The 16,459-nt window shown below is 42.8% G+C and overlaps 1 pseudogene; it reads right to left on the bottom strand.

Moving 5' to 3' along the window:
- Positions 1 to 5,255: 5,255 nt before the first annotated feature.
- Positions 5,256 to 16,459, bottom strand: part of LOC121336450 — a 28,831-nt pseudogene continuing 17,627 nt past the window's right edge.

Genomic DNA, 16,459 nt, shown 5'->3' with positions numbered 1-16,459 from the left:
TAAGCTGGCTGGCTTAGTTACTGTGCCAGATACCTTATTCATATCAATTACCAAATAAACCTCTTTAAATAAAAAGAAATATTTTTTTCCTGATCAAGCCTACATGGATGACATCAAAGACAGGTAACGTTGAAGTCCTGGTATCAAGAGAGCTATGCCCAAGAAGTGGCCTAGGAGTGCTGGGTAGTCAAGTAAAGGTGTGTTGAGAAACTAAGACAGAGAAATGAGAAATTTCTGGAAATGCCAAATCCTGTGCTATCTGTAGTTAAGCTGTGGCAAAAGGATGCCCATCTTTACAAAGGAGAGCACTGATGATTTTACCATTAAAGCGGTCACACTGCCTTGGCCTATCCTCCTTCTCCTTTGAAAGCTTCATCAGACAAACAAGTAGCCTGACTCCTTTCAGAGGTGTTAAAGGCAATGAGAGCTACTGGTTTAGTAATAAACCAGCTTCTGTGTCTAAACATAGGCCCTCAATGGCAAGAAGGTTGGCTGCTTATTTTCTCTTTATAGTCTGTGATGCCAGTGCCAGGGCAGTGATGTTTGTGGTGGGAAGTTCAGTGGTGTCCCTGTGGAGCTACAGGGTTGAGTAAGGACATAGAGAAAACACCCACTTACATGGAAATGTGGTTACTGTACCCATGTATCTATGATGCAATCTATGGTGCAGTCTTTGGTAAGATTTATGGTGCTTTCTGCGTGGACAGACTGAAAATTTTCTTGGGGACTGCGCCCCGTGTTCCTGGGCTCTGCAAACTCTTTCGAAGTGCCCTCAGCAGAGCACCTGGGTGATGTTTGCCAGTGATTGTAGCTATTCCTGCTGCTCCACCTCAGCAGCTGGAGGTGGTATGGCAAGTCTGGAGCACAGTACAGACCCTGTGATCTAGGTATGGCTTGTGTCTTCGCTGGCAGGGAGTGAACAACTGAGGAGGATGATGAAAGTTCCCCTTCAAAACCAGCCTCAGTGGTGTTTTACATATAGCAAAGGAACACTGAAACATTTCACTGTGCCATCTGAAAAGAAGCATACAGAAGAGATAAAAATGTGATAGTCTGTGCATTTTGGAGAATAAGAGAGAGACTATCAAAAAGGATATAGGAATTTAGGGAAGCCTGAAATGCTTTAAGACATTGGAAGAGGGCCCTCACTGTTATCTTCTCTGTAAGAGTGAGATCAAGCTACACCATTTAAATTAGCCTAGGGAAACCTAATTTAGTGAGAGGGATCACATCGAGGAGCACACCACATTAAGTTTGAACTTAAAGAAAATACCTTTGAGTTTGGTGGTTTGTGGGTTTTTTGAATGAATAAAAGGTGGGTTAGAAGAAATACCTTAATCACTCCTTGGGCTGACTATGTAGTTTTTATATATTTAGAGGTGAGTGAAGAGACAAAACTACCCATGTTTTACAGAGTTTTCCAAATAGCAAAAGAGCATTTTTTTTTCTAAGTCAGCCATGTGTATTTTGAAGGGAGTATACATGTCTTCTTCCCTGAAACTTGCAGGGTCACAGAAGAACCCATTTTCTCCAGTTCCTGACATTGTTCAGCTCCTGAATGGAGCTGCTTCATTTAACTTCTTCCTGGTTGTTATTCCAGTTGTTTGTTATTCCAGTTGTTATTCCTGGTTGTTTGTCTAGGTACTTCTTGAGTCCATCTCTCAGATACATTCCTACGGATTATTTTCTGCTCTTCGTCTTTGCACACAGCCTTCCCCAATTGCCTCCTGTCCACACAGTGCAAGTCAGGTGAGAGCTGCATCGAAGATTTCAAAGACTGAGGAAGGAGTTAGTGAGTGGCCAACAGTAACAAGTGAAGTAATTTGCTCTATTAAAGAAAGAGAGGTTTTTATGCTGTACATGCCAGTTATACAGAGAGAGACAGATACCATGGCAACAAGCTTGTCAGGCAGGAGCAGGGCACTACTTTAAGATGAACTATCACTGGGGACATCATTAGTGGTGGAGAAACTTCATAAGCTTTGGAATTTGGGTTCCTTTTGCACCTAGAATCACATCTGCTGTTATGGAATTTGAATCTCCAATCTATAAGCTTAGCCTGGGGTAAAAATAGCAGGCTGGGATGTTGAATGCATCCTGAATAATATGGAAAGGAAGAATGTGCCTACAGTAGCTCAGTGCTTCCAGGCCTGCCTGGTTGTTGGAACTGTATGGAAAGGAGGAATGAAAACATACCATTGAGTCAGGTTCAGCAGGATTGTCTGAAATAAAGATTGAAAGGGAATTTGTAAAGAACTGTTCCTTCTGTGCTTACTCATAAGCCATGGATCTGATCATTAGCCTGCACTGATGGATTGATCCCCCTGTAAATCTCCCATTCTGGCAGGGTGGACAGATAATTGCGCATACAAGGTTGATTCTTTTTATTCTCCTGTGGTTGTCCTGTCCACAATGCAGACACTTTGGGGCAAAGCTGGAGTCAGGTGCTGATAGGGTGGGATTTATACCCACGGGAAGCTCCTCTGTAGGCAACCACAAAGCAATTAGTGCACAAGCCATGTGGGACTCTGACTGTGGTCTAATGTGAATCTCATTTTATCAGAGCAACGTACAGAGTTCAAATTTCCAGTTCACCAGCCTGCAGTGCAGAGGAAAATATTTCTATGGGCAAATGGAGAGGGAAAGGAAAGATCTGAAGACCTGTGGCAGAGTTTCTGTAAGTGTCTCTTTAGCCCTGCCATATCTATGAAGTGCTGAGAATGCCACACAGCACAGTTTTCACTGTGACAGGGAAGGGATCACAAATTCATGAACCTTTGTGATTTCCTGTATTATAATTCCCCATGACTGAGCTGCTCAAATGTAAGGAGAGCTGCAGCCCTTCACAGCTCCAAAAATGAAGCACAGCCAACATGCAGAGTGTAAGATTGCAGAGGCCAGATGCAGAGGCCAACTCACCATGCCCCACTGCTTCCACAGGAGCTGCTGCAAGAATTTTAGTCAAAAGCTATTTTAGCCCCATCAGGACTAACTGGCAGAAGTGACGAGCACAGACATTTGCCCAGCTTGCAGCATAGGGAAGGAAAATCAGGTGGACATTAATCATCTTTTTGCAGATGCATCAAGTAAAAAGGAGAAGCATATTCAATCCTGTGAAAAGGCTTATTTTTGAGCAGTTGTTCTCTAAGACCTGATAGCCAAGTGTTGTACTCAAAGAACAAATGAAAGAAGAGGTGGCTCCTCTGGCACTGCCTGCTTTCCAAAGATAAAGGAAGATGGAGTGCAGCACTCTGCCCATCATGTATAGGAGGGTGAGAACCATTGAGATAACTGAGAATTATTGTGATGGGGGCATCTGGCTTGCTCTAAAAGGAGAAGTGGGAGCATTCAATGGATTTCTGCATGTGTTTGAGTTTTCCCAGTCCTGTGGAAAGAGGCCTCTCTGACCATAATTAGAACAAACTCATGAATAGCGCATGTGAGCAGAAAGCAGATCTGAAGTTGCAAGCAACCAGCTCACCCTGCTGCATCATTAGCAAGGAGACATGTTGCATATGCAAAATATAGGGCAGGGAAGGACACACTCATCCTACTGAAAAGGCAGAACATTCACCAGAATTTTCTGTGGTTTTTGAGAGGTCATCTTACTCCAGGTAGCTTTTCTTTCCAGGCAAGTGGAGGTATACAGATGTCTGTTGTTGGTCAGCAGGCAAGAATCTGCCAGGAGAAACTGGTGGCAACCTATGACAGCTGCACACAGGTAAAGGCTAGTGATATGTGCAGCGGGACAGTGGGGGAAAGCCTGTGGTTCCTACTCTGGCTTCTTTTATCCTGCAACCCAAACGAAATATTTTTTTTCTCTTTTACTGGCACAGACATCAATTAGAAAGGCAGAATCATGCACTGACACAGGTTATGTATCCCTTTGAGTCACATAAGGCCAGGAGCAGGAAGAAATGCTGGGAGATGTGAGGTGTGGGGTTTGTCACCAGGCATTCTGTGGTCAGAGATGGGAATCAAAACAACAAACAGCTTTCTTCCTGCTCAAAGGAAGAGCTTAGGAACCAGCAGGTGTGCAGAAAGGCCTCTCATAAACACAGCATTGAAGAGGAAGAGGGGGACAGAGTCATGGCCCCACATCTGCCTTGAGGACACAGATGTCAGCCTCCATTCCTGCTCCTGGGGAGAAGTGTCTGACATGTCACTGACCATGACACTCATGGTCTTGTCAGATCATTACTGCAAGTTCCAGAAATATCTTCTGATTGCTAATACAGCGTGCTAGATTATCTTGCCTGCTGTTATATTACTCTTTAGAATACTATGAAATTTAATGGGGAGAGCTTTTTTTTGGAGAACAAATGTTTTACAAGGTCTTAGGAAAGCATAGCACTGTGAGCCAGTGCAAAGTTTGACACTTGAAGCCAGCTAGCTTCAGTTTCTTCTTCAAGTCACAATCCACATTAACACATCCCCCACATTCTCAGGCTCCTAGACTCCCTACATGTGCATTTTTTGTTTCTTGCCTTCAAGAGATTCTGAGCTCCAGTCACTCATTAAACTAAAGCTCCAAGTCCCATCATTTGGCATGCATACGGACAAGCATTCACAGGAGAAGATCTCAGATGAAATAACTGCAGAAAATTGCATCTGACCTTCCATCCTCTCTCCTCCTCCTGGAGGACTGAGCCGAGACTTGTGGAGGAGTGCCATCACATTTTCCTGATTCCCAGTTAATCCTTGGGGCTGTATCTGTGCCCAAATCCTCAGTGCTGTCAGTAGCTCTGCATCTGCCTCCAAGTTCCTTACCCCCAGCTTCTGAAGACACTTGGCACAGCCAAAGATGACAATTGTCTGCAAAAGGAGGTTGCCAAGGCAGCAACATAAATTTTGCTCACATTCTTGAGCATGGAGCAAAATGTATGCTGGATTTTGCAGCAATGGAGATCCCTTCCAGGATTTTGAACACTGCTGAACTTTGCTGCACAGTCAGAAGTCAAATCACAGCCACCTGAGTCCAACCATGCTGTCAGAAATGATGAGATTTCAGCATGGCACAGAGCAATACTCTTTGGGCAGGAAAAGTAAAGGAGGTCAGTCCTGGGTTGTTTATTTGTTTGTTTAAGAAGCTATTTATTTTATAACTGACAGCTCATTGTTTTTATTGGCTTAAAGTGACTTGCCAGGAATAAAAACAAGTTTATCTTTCTTTTCTTCACAACAAGGAGATGCCAAACAAGTGGTTTTATGCTCAGAAGAGCCTCAGAGTCTCTGCTGAATTGATTGACTGTGGTTCAAACCAGTGTGCAGCACAGCCACTGAGGGAGAAGCAGAACAAGGAGTCAGAGCATCAGGAAGGTCTACAGGATGCCACTGGGGCACTCTTCCGTGGGCCTCTGGGAGAACAAGCTCGGAAAGGCTGGAATTGCATTTTAATCTTCTATATGTGTAGGATCCATCTGTGCTTGAACTTCAGGGAAATCTACTGCCAGGATCAGCCTCAAACATTGCAATTAGGGTATCTTCCAAAGGAAGATGAGTTCTGCAGGGCAAGCTGGGGAAAGCTTCAACTTTTAACCTTGAAACCTCTAGGGTGGGCGTATGCAATGCACAACTTCAGCCATATTTAACTAACTGTGACTGAGGGTCACAAGGCTTTCTAGCCATCCTCCTCCCTTCGAGCCAGTCTTCTGCTGAGAGGACTAATTTGAAGGACCTCTTGGGGCTCCTTCCAGCTGTTTTCTGAGATATATTTGTATTCTGCAACGGGAAGGCTCAAGTTGATTGCTTTTACAACAGCTTCAACAGGAAAAATTTGCATTAAAAACAATGTGGGAAGAAAAAAGACCTGGCATCTTAAAAGGTTTCTTCTAATTCTGGCAGGTTGATCAGTACATTCTCTGCCAGAAAGAGCTCCCTGCTGTGTGTTTTCTAATGAATTGACCACTGCCCTCAAAAAAGAGATAGTGAAATGCACTGTGTAAGCACCTTCTCCATCAGCCCCTTGGACTTTTGAAAGTATCTTTATTTTTTTGCTCATATAAAGGTAAAAGTTCATTCTACTAATTCAGATAGGCATTGTGGACTGAAGAACATTTTCACATAATCAAACTTGCCCTTTGAATCACTACCATGTTTCTCTTACAACAATGATTAAATCACTTACAATAGTGATTTAAAATAAGTGTATTAGTGTGGTCTACTGCTACAGTTGGATCAGGTGGTATTTCAGTCTGACCAGCAGAGAGATCTGGATGACTCCATTCTTGTCTTTGTCCACGAGATGAAACATTTCTGAAATGTAGAAGAGTGGGGGAAAAAAAATGGATATAAACCACAGACTTTGGCATGCAGAGAATCGCTACCCAACAAAATATAAAGGTCTGGCTTTTTGCCATGATCTACTGGAAATTTAGACTGGTTCTGTAAGATAATATTACAGTGGTTCTTCTTTCTTCTTACAAATAATTTCTAAGCTGCTTCATGTGGTGGAATAGACCTACAGCAGCAAAATGGGGGTTGGCAGCAGGACAGCTATAAAATCTGATATGGTGGCATCTGGCATGATCTGAGGACAAACCTGTAAATCAGGTCTGAGTAAGGACTGCAAGTGATAAATGGTCCCATTTATCAGAGCTGCGACAATGTGGGGGCCAGAGCACTGACCCCCACATAAGTTGCTGATGACTGTAAAGCACAAGAGAATGGTGTGTTATGGAAATGTGTCCCCTAGTCCCCATGGGCATTCAGACAGAAAAGCTTTTGCCGTTTCTCCGCTGCTTCCTCTGACTCAATTTTGCTGGCACCCTGACCTTTCCATGCAATTTGCTACATTCACAGCTAAAAGACACCAAATACCTAATGCAACCCCAAAGCTTTCAGGAACAGCCCTTGGGCACTCACTGAACAGGGTCTCTAGGTGTATCATGCAGGCCACAAAGCCATCAAAGTCGATGGTCAGCTTGGTGCTGCAGGCATAGCAGGTGATGATGCTGTGCTGCACTTCATCTTTGAGCCTGAAACCTGAGGGCCAGGAGAGGACGGGAGTCACTGACACAGCAGGTTAAAATTTACTGTCTTGGATGTGACTTATCCATGGACTGCTGCAGCTGCAGGTTGAAGGGCAGGATTGTTCCTCCCAGAAGGTCTGTTGGACTTCCACACCCACCTTTCTGGGTCCTTTCCAAAGCCAGTTGTGCTGGCTGAAGAGAGGCATAGAGATCTCCTACAGAATTTTGTCAGACTGCATATTTCACATTGTTTCACAGTATAACCAGTCCTATGTTCCCCAGATAAACCCCTAATTAGCGAGTCTTGGCACTGCAGCTGAATAGCAGTGATTGCGGCAGAGCCAATTGCTCACATAACACATTGGGCTCTATTCAGGCTCATATTTATGTTATTTCTCTCTGGATCATTCACATAAAATCCACTGAGCACAAGACAAATAAAAAAAACCCGAAAACCAGTGCTCCTCTAGACGTCCCTTAGTCCAAAAGTGAACACATCAGAGAGGACATCATTGGGGCATGCCTTGATCAGGCTTGCACCTTCTCCAGAGGACAGAAATGAAGGAAAAAGAGCGTGGGAGGACATGAAGGAAGAAGAGGGTTTGGGCATAGCTCTGAAAGAGGATTATTAGATTAGGAAATAATGATGCTAAAAATAGAGCAAGTAATAATCAGATGCATAAGCAATGGTCACAGCATGGACAGAAGTACCAGTGGTTCATAAGGCAGAACAGAGGATGGGGTTTGATGTATGAAACAGCAAAAGGATTGCAGTGTGTGACTGTCAGGAAGGGAGAATGTCACTGGCAATACTGTGATCAAGGTGACGGGAGAGAAGAAAAGCATTAAAATGCTCCACTGTTCTCCCAGTGTTTGGTGATCCAATCCCCAAGCAGCACACTCACCTGCCTTTCTGAGGGCATTTTGCATCTCATAGGAGTTGATGGCACCAGAGTAGTCACTGTCTACTTTCTTATAGATTGCCTGTGGCAAAGAGGAAGGAGGGAATGGAGGGGGGACTCGAGTGTATGGCCCTGCAGCAATGCCATGGTGTAGGCACCAGAGGCAGGCTGGGCTTGCACAGCTGGCTCACAGCAGCTATGAAGTTGTAGTAACACAGGTCTCATCAGGGGCTACAAGCCACAATGAACTACTCAGAGGGCTCCTCTAGGCTTTAACCTTGGTTTGCTAGCCCACCATGCCCTGCCATTGTCCCTGCTCGTGTAGCTAACCAGTGCCAGGACAATCATTCCTACCTCTGCCATGTTCACATTGTCACTGCTGTGCCCTCTGATGGCTGGGACAGGGACTATCCCTACCACCACAAGTTCCTACTCTGAAACATAACGAGCGAGAGAAACATTTTAAGCAACAGGTGGCAAGCCAGGAAGAGTGGGAAACATGTTCCCATGGGCTGGCAGCATGCCTGCCTTCACATTACATGGTGGCAGACAGGCCATTGAGGAAAATATCCTATCATTTGGCAAACACTACAACAGACCAAGTCCATCTTGCTTAATGTTTCAGAGAAGATGACAGGTGCCTCCTACTGCCAGCAGATTTATTATCCAGAATTAGAAGCCACCCAGACCTAGAGTTAATAGTGGATTTTGGTCTTAAGGCTAGCTTTTCTGACAAGCCTTAGGGCAGAGCTGTGTCTTCATGAACCCGATATTTCTTCATAGAACTCCAGCGCAGATGCTCTGTGATGAACAACACCAAGTATGGTGGCAGCAGGCTTGCCTGAAAGGGATGTGGTCACACCAGGCAAGTCCAACTGTAACTTTCCTTTTGACCGCTTTGTTCTGGGTGAACTTCTTGGAATATTAAACCCTCTATCAGAAAAAAAAAAAAATAGTTCAACAGTTCTACAAGATTTCAAAAATACAAAGGCAGTTGTTTGTAGGTCCCAAAAATATGTTTCTTGTGTTTGCTTATGCTCAGCCAGCAGTGCAATATATTGCAACAGCTGAAATGTTCATATGAGCTTTAATAGAGCAGGCAGCAGAAAGAGCTGTCTTTGCCAATAATCAAAGAGAGTTATCTGTCTTTCTGTAAGGTATTGCAAATTATGGAGAATTATGGGGCCAAGGTGAAAGAGGATTTGCTTGTGCCCTATTGAGTGAGAGGTGTTTCAGAGCACTGGAACAAATTTGAGCCCTGAAAAGGAAGGCTTCCAATTATATCTGCCTGTGAGGGTTTAACTCCATCTCAGTTCTGGATCTGTACTTCAGAGCTGAGAGGGGAGGGAAGGGGATAGAGTCAGAGATGTTGTTACCAAATCCTTTTGAATCTTCATCCAAAGTGTCTTGAATTTTACAAGTCCCAAAGTGCTGGTCCCATTGGTCTGGGTCATCTTAAGGCATGGTTCAAAAACCATGATTCCTTTATCTTTAGCAAAACCGGAGTGTAAAGACAAGAGTTGGATTGTGCAACACTGGAGAGCAATCTGGAGAGCAGTTCTGATAAAAACAAATCACCCATCACAGTGTCATCTTAATGCCAGTTTAGTTCTTATTTGTAATGCATCTCCATCTCCCACACACATGCCCACAACTTCACATTTGCTTGGCAAAAGGCATGCCAAGAATTTCTAGGCTGTCTTCACTCTCAAGTAATGATATATGGGATTGCTAAATATGTAAGCAAGATTAAAGGCATTCACATTTTGGACACTTAACAGTAGATTGGATTTCACCTTAGGGGGAAAAGGGCCTGGCCTTGCAGCAAACAATTATTAGAAACCAGAGGCAGGAGCAAGTGAAGACAGTCAGTAGCTGCCTACAGAGTCCTGTCCCATGTCCTTCAGGGCTTTGAACATCCCTTCCAATGGAAAATTATGCAGAAACAGGGATTTGGACACTATGACATTGTACTTACTGAGTTACCCCATTAAGCTTGGGAGCCTATGGAGTGTAGGGCAATGACATCACTTCTCCTAATAGCCAGTTATCCACAAGATCCACAGTGAGTCTCTGCTAGCCTCAATATGGCCATGCCATGACACCAACACCAGTGAGATCCTGGCAGCATGGGTCATCACCCCACCACTGCAAAGGAGCACTGGGTAGAGGTGTTGACCTCCCTTTTTCCTTCGGCTACACAAACCTGTGCAGAGGTGTTGACCTCTCCTTTTCCCTTGGCTACACAAACCTTATAAGCTCCCAAGTGTCCCCCAGCTATGCAGAAGGGAGGCAGGCCCTGCCTGTACTTGCAGCCTGACCCCTGGGAACAGGCTCAGCCTGTTCCTGCTGCTGTGAGCCCGGTGCTCTGTAATCAGGACCAGACTCAGAAACAGAAGCTGTGGATGTACTCAAAACCTGCATCCTGCCAAGCACGCTGTGTATGCACCTGGAACTGCACAGGTGCAGCCAGGCAGAAAGGCCCTACTTCTCCCCACTATATTTAGGAAAATGTTTAAGCAGTGAGAGATGGTGGTGAGAGAAGCAGCTGATGATTAAATGGTTCATGTTTCTGCAACCATGAGCCGATAGAGATGCTTGGTTAAATTTTTTGCCCCCAGCCATGTGCCGGGACAACAGAAGTGTAAACTTAGCCCAGCTTGTCAGGAAGCTTTGCAAAAGAGATCCAGAAACTTTAAAGGTGATGAAATTACATTCAAAGGATAAATCTAAAAGGCTGATCATCTCCCTGCAAGTGTTAATGCTGAATCTATCACTTTTCACATCCTTTCCTGTACAAATAGGAAATATAAAAGTCTAAGTGAGAAATAGTTTAAGACAAATATTTTTCTGCAGAGAATGCTGAAGATACCAACCACCTTAAGGTCTTGGTAGCAAAGCAAAGGCTCTGCCATCTCTTCCATTATGTCCTTTCAATTGATTAATATGGTGCTGCTTTTATTTTTTTTTTTTTTTCCCACAGTGGGAGGGGATGTTATTGGTTTTGGTGGTGATAAGTCTCTATCTGTCCACAGAAGTCATGCAGCAGCAGCATAATAACATTGTCCATGGTGGTCCTCCCGCAAAAGTACAGGGAATGTTGTGCCTCTGCAGAACATCTGCTGGCAGCATTTGGAAGGGAAGCACCAGGCACTATTTCTACCCCACCCCATATTTAGAGGTTCAGCAAGCCAGGAGAAATTCAGCTGGGACCAGACAAAAACTCTGTTTTTCATCATCCCTAGCTGACAGAGCTGGATTTTGTTAGCACAGACCCTGTTCTCAGCTCCATCCAATGGGAAGTACATAGTGTCACCCACTCTTCACAAAAACCCAGTTTAGGATCCTTTGAAGTTCACTTGCAGTCACTTCACAGTCCTGGACAGAAAACAAAGCATACTGTAGGTGTTAACACAAAAATTATTTGAAGCAAGCTCTATTGATGTGCTATCAGACATCCAGAGACTATTTTCTTTGCATATCTAAGACATGTAAACCCTTAATTTTTTTTCTAACCCTTCACATTTACCCTCAGGTATCAAAGGGAGAAGATCTTCAAAACCAATCATATTTCCTAGACACTCAACCAGGACATAAGTGGTTTGTTAGGTGCTATGGTGACATGATCAAGTAAATGGCAACTTTTTAAAATGTTTGACTGAATAAAAAGTTTCAGGAAAACATTTGAGATTTTCAGGACTTACAGAAACTACAACCAAACAGATCTAAAATTGCCATCTGAAAACTCAGAATGGTCTTCCCCACTAAAAAGATGTTTTCCCTCTCCAGTAACAGTGGCCACCTGTTCATTAAGAGGAAACTTGACATGACAGCCACAGGCTAACACAGCAGGACTTTATAGATACTGTTTTTCAAATACATTAAGTAGAGAAAAAGCCCAGCCAAAAGTTTTTTGATTCCTGGGGCTAAACAAAAAGGAAGAAATTGGCCAGCCAAGCAATTGTCAGAATTATATGATAACTCCACAGGTAAGTTATTTCACCCTGGGATAATATTTTCACAGTCCTCACTCCTATCCACCCCTATTTTCAAAGTTATTCCCAGCCTTGCACTACCAAGGGGAAAAAAAAAAAATCACATTTTGCACCAATGAGAGGAACAATGTAGAAAATCTTCTCTATTGTAAAATAAACTGAACTGAAGCTATGAGTTAATAAAAGGGGAGAAATAATTGTTTTTTTTAACAGACAGTAAAAGGAATTGGCAAATCAAATATTTGTATAATCATAACAGAGAGGTCTCAGGTTTTTTTGTTCAATTTAATCCACTTACCTCTCCAGACAGCCTTTGGAATAGAGTCTTGAACTAATCATCTATATCTTTGTTATCAACATGAGGCTAGAGGAAGGGGATGGCCAAGAGAGTGGTTAACAAGGTTCTAGAAAGTGAGCTGTGTATATTGTAAAGATGCTGTACAGGGGCTTATTTACAGCAACAGAAAATGAGCATGTGCTCTGCAGCAATGGCAAAACAGAGGCACTACTTTAGTCATGACCAGCCAGGGGCTGGCTTAGTTTGAGAGCAAATACTTCCTAAGGCTGATGAGAAACTTTTCTTCTGTTACCAAGACAGCATTAGAAAATAGCCACAGTGAAAATGTTGCTGCATTTGGCCAGAGCAATTCAGCAGCACCTTGGAAGCCTTTTGCAGCTTCTCCCAGGCTTCAGGAAGACTTTGTTTCTATGGAAATGTGCCCTCTCCACCTTCTCCTACCCATGCAGGAGGTAAGGACAATCATACGTGTTCCAGTTCAGTCTACAAGGGTGAAGTCTCTGTGCCGCATGGCCCATGTACATAAAAATGAACGTGAAACTAAGACATGGACATAAGTAAAAAATTCCCACATGCAAAAAATATTTCTCCTCAGCACAAAAGCATTCTGTAATCGCAGCTCGAATAAGAAATAAAAATCATGCCCCTGTTTTACTTCCACATTATGAAGGAAAACTCTGTCCAGTTAGGTCATCTAACCTCATATGGCTTTGTAGACACCTCATCACCCATCATTTTTCGTAAGGAAAAAAAAAGAAAACTGTAAAACAACCAGAAATTATGAGTCTACTTTAAAGTCTTGCCTTTAAAATAATTAGGAAAAAAAACCCACAAAAGCTGTTTAACTATAAGATGTTAATAAATGCACAAAACAAGCCCCCAAGTTTCCTGCTTTCCATGCTCCACATCCCACCTCTGCCTGCCCCAACTCTTTGAAGATATTTCCCATGGGAAATGCAGCCTTGCTGTTCTTGTCTTCCATCCAGACTCCTGCTTTTTCGTCCAATGGATGCTATTGATACAACCCCTTTTAAAACCATCTCATCATCATCATAGTCTCAAATCCTGCACTCTTTCATTGTGGGAACTTCTCCTTCACACAGCTGAGGGACCTTGTTCCCAGCTGAGTGCTTAGGGGAGACCTCTGAAGAGCCATGACTCTTGAGAACCATCTGCCATGGATGTGTGATCACTATGGTAGACTGTAGAAAAAAATGGGTTGTGGAAATGGGCCTATTTTGCTGGTTAAGACAAAAGATCAAGCCCAGGGTATGGATGCAACACGTGACCTTCTCCTTTGCGTGCCTTCCCAGCAGAAGGGGGGGTTTTCAGGGAAGGTACTCACTGTGATTTAGCCTGATTCTCAGCAAAAACTCTCAGTCAGAACTCCCCATTCTTGTAGGGCTCAAAGGTGGAGGGCACAATGAGGTACTGTCCCCAGGACAGCATCATGCAGCTAGCTGTCACGGACTCTCCGCGTGTGGTGACACGAGGCTTGACTCCATTTCAGAAGGCTGATTTATTATGTTAAATATTATATTAAATTACTAGATTAAAACTATAATAAAGAACAGAGAGATCAGAAGGCTCAACAAGAATAGAACAGAATAGAATAACAAAATCCTGTGACTGCTCACAGCCTTGGCACAGGTGGCTGTGATTGGTCATCAATGGAAAACAATCCACATGGACCAATCTCAGCTGCACCTGTTGCATTCCACAGCAGCAGATAGTAATTGTTTACCTTTCTCTCCTGAGGCTCCTCAGCTTCTCAGGAGAGGAAAAATCCCAGCAGAGGATTTTTCATAATATCATGGCTACAGCTAGCGACCTCACACAGGTTCACATAAGGGTCAGTCCAGGCTGCTGGCTGGTGCCTTGCAAAGAAACATGGCCTGCGTGCACATCTGTGCTGCTTTCCAGCTGTGGAGAATGTGGTTTTGTCAGAAATCCTTTGGCAGTTCCCTGGTAAGCCAGCCACCTGATTTCAATTTCAGTGCTTCAAAGCCATCTCAAGTTTTCATTGCGTAAAATAATAAGTCCATGAGGGATGGTACAAAAGAAAACCACCAGGGTTCTGTCATGGGAAACAGGCAGATGATTAGATGGAGCAAGGATCTTCCTCTATAAAGATTATCTTTTCACATGACTCTTTACACTTGGTACTATAAAATAAATAAAAGTATCATAATGTGTGCTCATGTCTGATCAAATTACTACACTAAATTTTCCATGCATTGGGCATTTTTTGCTAGCTTATGGACAAATTTAATTTTCAGACTATTGTTGAGCAATTTATGGTATCGAATAAACCTTCCAATTGCTTAGGAATTGTAGTCTCTGACTTCTTTAAATAGACAGAAAAAAACCCAGTAAACAAAACAAAGTAGTAGTCACAAGGGTGAGACTTTTGGGGCCACATTAGTTGATTCACCCAACTTCTATTAGTAATACTAAGGATATACATTTGGATTTTGTAGGAAACAGTACTTAAATTTTCCTTAATACCAATATACTCTGTAGGAAGTTAAACATTGCACAGTTCATAAAATAAAACACTGACATAAGAAGGAACAGTAGTGTAAGAACAACATCCCTGCTATAAAACTCCTATTCATGACTTTTGGTCCACAAAGATGTCTTTCAAAAAGTATGATTCAGTGACACACAGAAAATGCTGTGTGGCTGATGCAGGATGGGAAGCATCATTTAGGGATAAGGTTTCTGTCTGTCTAAGACCAGAGCAGACAAAAAAAAAATCTTAACAAACATTGTATAATCATTCAGGTTTTCTGTGGTAAACTGTAGAAAAATATTCATGCTTTTCCTCTTTTGTTCTGAGATAAGATTGAATTTGGTATTTATTCAACAGCCCCATCATTTCCCCTCACTCAATATTAAGCTAAGTGGGACTGCAAAGGTTAAGGAGACAGATCCATATCTTCCCCAATATATAAAGTTCATTTTCCCTTTGCATTTGTAAGGCTGCTAAAAGAGCACATTTAATTGCTACATGACCACATGTTCATTTATTGAGAGAGGAAAAGGGTTGAAAAGCCAAGGAAAAATTAGCAGCACAGGCTGCTGGGCCTCAGTAATGAGTATAGGATATTCCTACTGCCAGACAACCCTGGGGTCTCTTTCTTCAGCAATGAAAAGTCTCTTTGCGTCAGTATTGACATCTGGGGGGATTAGGGAAGGTTGAGCAGGGCTTGTTCATTACCAGGAGCCTCAGCTCAGAACTGTAAGAAGAACAGATCCACAGAGCTTGGCATTTCTTCCAAACATTTTCGCAGTTTTAGAGTGCAGAGGTCCTGTTCTGCCTTCACCTGAACTAAACAGACAAATTCTGACCTCGGTTATACAAACTTCCTGGAAGCCAAATTTCAACAAGTATAAATGAGATCAAGACTGGGAGTCAGACATCTGTAATAAAGCCTTGTGGCCCAGTCCCTTGAAAATGATTATTCAGAACTTGAGATATTGGTCCAGTGATTCAAGGGCAAAGCTCTCCATAAAAGATATCATTCATAAGAAAGAAGTCATCGTGGCAGCTAAATTCTCCAGTGCAAGAGGAGGTGCCCATGTGGAGGCTGGAAGTCTTCAGCAGAGACTACATACCTCCTGAGGAATCTGGAAGGAAGAGAAAAAGACAGTGTTAATGTGCTGCTATATACCTGCACCTACCAGTAGGAAAAAAAAAATAATCAGATAAAACCTACTTCAGACACTTTTTGAAAAAAGTGTTCACTTACAACCACATATAATAGTATCAGATACACATGAAATTGTCTTTTCCTAGAGCTGTTCCAAAGCAAAAACTGTATTTTCATCCAGAGAAATCTATAGCATATCGAATTGCTTTTCCCTTGATGTGGTGTTTTGAATGATACTGTTGGTTGGAAATATTTGACTAAGTCTTTAAATGCTCAGTCAGGAAAAGTCAACAAGTTAGTCCTACTTTGCTAACCAAAACTAGAGCGTTCATTACAGCAGACCAAAACTCCACTAGTCTACTGCTACTGAATATGATGAAAATATAAGACTACTGTCACTAGCAGTCAGCCTGGGGATGATGAGATTGTTGGGAGGCAACTATAACAAGTTGCAAGTTTCAATATTTGGCTCTTCCTAAATTAACTGAATTGCTATGTTAACTTGTACCTCCAAATATAAGGCAAATTTTCCAAAAGCAATGAGTTGTCTTGAGAGCACAGATTCCAGTGAGAGCCAAAGAGAGTGTCCTCCCAGTTCCCAAAAGAGCTATTACAAACATCACCCATACAATGTTTG

Source organism: Onychostruthus taczanowskii, unplaced genomic scaffold, assembly GCF_017590055.1.
Source record: "Onychostruthus taczanowskii isolate IOZ18803 unplaced genomic scaffold, ASM1759005v1 scaffold236, whole genome shotgun sequence".
NCBI classification, from domain to species: Eukaryota; Metazoa; Chordata; class Aves; order Passeriformes; family Passeridae; genus Onychostruthus; species Onychostruthus taczanowskii.
The sequence above is the reverse complement of the archived record's forward strand: the minus strand, read 5'-3'. Positions and strand labels throughout refer to the sequence as shown.